We start from the raw sequence: 6,142 nt of genomic DNA on the forward strand, positions 1-6,142 counted from the left end.
CCCCCCCCCCCCCCCCCCCCCCCCCCCCACACACACACACGTAACCATGGCAACTGGCCTCCCTCTTTGTTTAATTACCTCACATCCTCTTCACGCCCAGATGTGAGAAACTCCAGAACACCAGAAAGACACTGCCCTGAATTCCTTTTGTAAACAAAGAGTACTGTCTCCTCAAAACTCAAAGTATTACCTTGTTTAATTATTCTTTAAGTTACTTAATTAGGTCTCTCCACTCCAGTTTGAGTAGTTATGTTACCATGTTGTTGTTGTTATTTGTTGTTGAAAAGAATCTAAATAAGTTAATTTTGCAGTGTTGTAATTTTCAACAAGGATCCCCTGACATTTCTTCATTTTATGTTGTAACCAATGCTTTGTTCCCAGCACCTTCTGACACTTCCTAGAAATGATGATAAAGAAATGTCATTGTATACTACTCGATAAATTTTCCAGCTCGAATTTCATGTTAAATCATTAAATTCCCCAGCTCCTGAGCAAAGGGTTGTTTTAAAGAATAATCAAAGTTGAATATCTACTCCCCATGTAACCAGAGCTCCCCCAAGTGGACGAAATAAGTATTCCATGCCATTGTTCTGAAATACCGTTTAATGTATCAATGTTATTCTGTATTTACCTGTTAATAATGCCATTCGTGTATCTTGCTTATAGTCTCTAAGTAAGAATGTGTAACAACCAATATTATCCAGAAAGCTAGTTAAGTTCCTCTCATCTGATGTTATTCCTAGGAAATGCTAACCTTAAGTTTTAACTACTGACAATTGTTTTCCTTTTATATGCTTAAAACTAAGAACGATATACCCGTTTGACAATTAAGGTTTGATTGTGGGAAGATATTTGATTACAATACACTCAAATAGATTTTTGAATAGACATATTAAAAGTTAAAGAAAAGACGGTCTCTCAGGAAACCGGAAACAAGTCTTCAGGGGAACAAAGGACTGCCCCTCTGGGAACCACGCCCCAACAAACAAAAGCAGCGGCACACGCTCGCTCTCTTGTTCTTTTGTCCTCTTGACCTGCACTTTGGCACGTGCCCAGCGTGCTCCGTCTCCCGGCAACGAAGAAGTTCGACCCGGAGCAGCGAAGGCTCTTTGTTCGTTTCAAGCCACACACGCGAAGCGCCGGGACCTCGATTTTTCCCTAGTTCCCAGCAACTTACTTGCTTTTTATTTTATTTCCTTTTGCTTGTTAAAAGTTATCAGTCCATTAAGTTATACAATTTTAATTCAAGAACGACCATCTTTTAAGCTTTATTCGTCGAGCTAACTTACATTGCTCCCACCGACGCCCGGACCCAGCCACGTGGGCCCACCAGCAGTAACCCAAAGGACATCCAAAAAGAACAGCCTAATTGCCAGACTGGTCAACACTGCAGTGTTTTTCCTCATTCAGACACAGAGAACCCCCGGAAAATTCCCTAGCAGAAAGCCAGGAATCGGGCAGCTAGCGTGCGGACCCGCTAGGCCAACGACCAGCAACTCGGCTGGGAGAAACGACAAGCAGTAAGACCAAACCAAGGCATTCTGTGATGTCCAATAGTTGTTAATAGATTATCTTTAACTTTTAAAACTCATAGCTTGCATTCATTAGCTGCCTGTGTGAATCAAATTCTCCCCACAATAGAACTCCACATTCTCATTGTTTAGCCATTGCTTATTTCTTTGATGTGTATTTAACCGCATTTATGTCACCTTAGATAGTTAATAAACTTCACCGTAATCACAGGAGTGTGTATGTATTGCCTACCTCCAAGTCCCTGTCATGAGAATTTACCCCTTCGATATGAGACTGACTGATTGATTTAAGATAATTAAGCGACTATTAACTAACTGATCACTAGTGAATAATTGTATAATTATTAAAATGCTACCCAGAGGTCCGGAGACTCTGGGTGAATTAAATCTCTGATGGTGCCCCGCGAAACGAGAGCTTTATGAATTAATATTCTCTGAATATTAAAATTCATAATTTTGTATTAATTCCCATAAAACATAAGTAGACATGCTACATTTGCCACTAAAGCCTAGTTCACAATACACGATTTTTAGCCTGATTTGCCACTTGGCAAGCTCAGCGACTGTCAAGTTGTGATCAGGGATAAATCAGCGGTCGCCAGTCGTTATGTGTGAACTACTCAATGACACATCAAAACGGCTCCCCGACACATTTCTGACACATCGCCGACGTCTGCCAGATATCTAGCATGGCAAACATCTGGAAGAGTCAGCCGACTCAACATCCACATCCAGCCAATGAGAGCAGGCTGCTGGCAGAGCAGGCAGCTACTTTTTCACCGCAAAACACTTTTTACTCCCCTCAACTCAACAATCTCTGTAGCACATCATCCTACCTGTCAAATAGGAAGTTTTGCATGTCTGTAAACAACTATGTCTCTTCGTTCTGTCCAGTTAAATATGGTGTGCCTCAGGGGTCGGTCTTAGGACCCATTTTGTTTTCCTTGTATCTGCTTCCCCCTTGGACATATTATCCATAAACATGGTATTTCTTTTCATATTTATGCTGATGACACACAAATATACTTGCCCGTCAGATCCACAGACCCTGGAATGCTGAGTTCACTTAACAACTGCCTTTGTGAAGTTAAAAAATGGATGTCAAATAATTTCCTCCAGCTGAACTCAGACAAAACAGAAATCCTGGTCATCGGGTCCAAGCTGATGGCAAAACAAATACTGCCATCTGCTGGTTCCCTAGTAAATCACATTAAGCCTGTGGCAAAGAACCTTGGTGTTTGGTTTGATAGTAATTTAAATTTCGCAAAACTTGTTCAATCATGTTTTTATCAACTTAGAAATATAGCAAAAATTCGATCTATGTTAACTTTTAAGGACACCGAGACCATTTTACACGCCTTCATCTCATCACGCCTGGATTATTGCAACAGCCTTTTCACCTGTTTAACCCAAAAATCTATTGATCGACTCCAGACCGTCCAGAACTCAGCTGCCAGGCTTTTAACCAGAACAAAGAAATATGACCACATTACCCCTATTTTAGCTTCATTACACTGGCTCCCAGTGTGTTTTAGAATTGACTTAAAAATTTTATTGATCACTTGAGATCCTTGGGCAGAGGTCTGTTGTCTGTTCCAGAGTCTCGACTGAAAACTAAAGGGGACAGAGCGTTTGCTGTCAGGGCCCCGAGGCTCTGGAACAGCCTGCCCGAGGAAATCAGGTCAGCTGAGTCAGTGAACTCTTTTAAGTCCCTTCTTAAAACATAGGAGAGTCTTTCCCGATCTTATTTGACTTTATTTTATCCCTTTTATTTTATTCTATTTTACTAATTTTATATTTATCTTAAACGTGTATTTTAGTCTTTTCCATGTTTTCTTGCTTTTATCTTGTATTGTTTTTGTATTATTGTCTTTTGGGTATTATTGTCTTTACACAAATAAAGATTATTATTATTATTATTATTATTATAAGATATGTGGACGAAAGGTGATCATTTGCTGTAGTTTCACTGTAGTAAGAATTTTGACCCCCACGACACCTGATAAATCCAGTAAAAGACAAAGATTAACCTGTAAGCTCAAGAGCCTGATACTTTATCTTGGATTGTTACACTCCTTCCCAGTGGTCAGGCAGGTCCAGAAAGGAGCAAATTCTGAGCCTTTATACTCCAGGACATCAACAGGAAGTCAAAAAAAAAGTATGAGAAAATTAGAGAGGAAGAGACAAAGAACAAAGAGGGAGAACGACAAAAGTAAGTGTTTTAAAGTTAATTAATTAATAATTAATTAATAATTAATGAGGCGACGAGAACAAAATAGAAACAGGGAGAGGAAGTATAATGTGAGTACAATGTGGAGGGAGACTATTTCTGTGAGTCTGTAATTGTGAAATTATTCTCAATCGTAACACTCGTACATTGACATTAGCCAGGACACACACATTTAGTCTCTGCAGTTGCAAGGAATCTGCAACAGTAGATTACCAGTTGGACAGAGGAAACACATTCAATCTTAAACCCACATTTTCATATTACAAAGCCCAGTTCAGATATTTTGTGAATATAAAAAAAAAAAAAGACTGTTATATCGTGTCATTTAAGACTTGTGTTTTCAACTCGATTCTCAAGATATGACCAGAAAGGTCAGACTTATTGAGTAACATCACTACATCACCTGTTCACTGTTTCCTTAGGCTGTATGTATTTAAAGAGGTCATTTTATGCTAATTTTCAGGTTCAAAATCTGATTTAGGGGTTGTACCATAACAGGTTTACATGATTTCATTTTCAAAAAACACCATATTTTTTTGTCATACTGCACATTGCTGCAGCTCCTCTTTTCGCCTTGTGTGTTGAATGCTTTGTTTAGCTACAGAGTGATGCATCTTACTTGTACAAAATCTTTGTTGGAAGTCACTTCAAGGACTACTAGCCTATCAGAAGCAGAGTAGACCGGGTCGTGAGAAGCAAGGTAGTGTGATCCAAAACAAAGTCACTTCAGCCGGTAACCATGGCTTCGGTTCAGCCGTACATGTTCAAACCTGAGTCTGATCCTGAAACACAGGCAGAACAACCAGAACCAGCTTCACTGGTGAGTTATTAATCTGTAACACATTTATCTTCAACAGCTTTATGTTCACTGACTGCCTGGAGGGTCTCAAATGTTTTTTTTTAATTTCATATTTAGGTGTACTTGTGAAAACTGCTCAACAATGCCCACCGAAGTTGAAAACGAAGTTGTCCTGCACAAGAATTATTATAGAACAATATTTTAATTAATGTTGCCTGTGTTAGAAAATGTGAAAAAGTTAACCTTAAAGAAATAACCAATTACCTGAGTTTCTTACATAACACGTTTTGTAATAACTATTACTTTCAAATGTGTTGTCTGTCATGTTTAATTTTACCAGTGTGCAGAGTAGCAGAATTTAGTATCACCATATGGATGTAATAATATATATTATAGGTGCTAATCATTTGTATGACCTCTCTGATAACGCTTTATACATACACATTTAACAATTAAACTTCTGTTGCTTACTGTGATAATACTTAAATGTGTGAGTCTAAATGACTTATTGTTGTCAGGTTGTTAGACGAATGGAACAGGTTCCTGACTTTCCTACCTGCATGGTTCACCATTTAGGCCTAGAGCCGAACTGTTTGAACTAATACACCCAGCAGAACATCCACAACATATATCGAGGAGACTATGGGCCTTTGAGGCGTCGAACAGAAGAAAAGTACGTTTTTATAACTGTCCTCAAAATAACTTTATAACACAGCAACCAAGGAACCAAAGAAATCACAATGTCATAAACTCAGCTTTTATTTGCAAATGTAAAAAAAAATAAAAAATAAAAAAATAAAATAAAGAACAATAAAACAATCTGTAAATTTACATAAATATGAAAATAGAGTGAATACTGTTTATCAATTTTGTCCAATCCTGTCCATATAGGCACTACAGGTACCCTGCCTATCGTAGCTTTGTCAGCTGGTGCTGGTGCTACTTGTGAAGGAGTGTGAGAGTGGTCATCACGTCGTGTGTTGTACTCCGGATACGCCAGCAGTTTTCTGATGCGGAGAGGCCACTTCCTCCTTTGACTTAGACGCTTGGATGCCAGGTCCTCGAGGATGTGGATCGTCTTGAGCACCTCAACAAATGGCGTCGGTTCTTCAAACACCTCCTCGAAGACAAGCTTCAACAGGTCTTAAGCATATTCTGTAAAATAATACAGACAATCACCGCAGTATTTAAGACAGTGGTCTCAGAATCCACTGCATTTTTACATATTTATAAGGTGGCCATAAATATTTAAATTTTGTTATTATGTTTACCTTACTTGTATATACTAAAATTGTTACTATTTATTATTCAATACTTGTAACAATAAAAGTATTTTACAACTTAGTGTATGTAGGTTCTGTTTTTAATGGCCTCGCGGTCCCCTCACCCTTCTTGGACTTGGGCAACACAACCTTAAAGACCAGTGGTCCTACGGTTGTTGTGGCTTGCTCATGCCCCGAATTTTCATTGCAGTGCATGGCTGCGAGGTAACCTACAACCTACAAAAATGGAATTGCAAAATTAAGTGACCCATAACATCATTTTGTTTTAGACTTTTTAGCCTCTAGTAACTGTGTTGTA

The 6,142-nt window shown here is 38.7% G+C and overlaps 1 long non-coding RNA gene across 1 annotated transcript; it reads left to right on the top strand.

The window, feature by feature from the left end:
* Positions 1-4,505: 4,505 nt before the first annotated feature.
* On the top strand, positions 4,506-5,793 carry LOC123958281. The gene is made up of 3 exons (XR_006822024.1): positions 4,506-4,582; positions 5,080-5,234; positions 5,453-5,793. It is a non-coding gene; the product is annotated as an uncharacterized LOC123958281 (long non-coding RNA).
* The last annotated feature ends 349 nt before the right edge of the window (positions 5,794-6,142 follow it).

Source organism: Micropterus dolomieu, linkage group LG19, assembly GCF_021292245.1.
Source record: "Micropterus dolomieu isolate WLL.071019.BEF.003 ecotype Adirondacks linkage group LG19, ASM2129224v1, whole genome shotgun sequence".
Lineage (NCBI taxonomy): Eukaryota > Metazoa > Chordata > Actinopteri > Centrarchiformes > Centrarchidae > Micropterus > Micropterus dolomieu.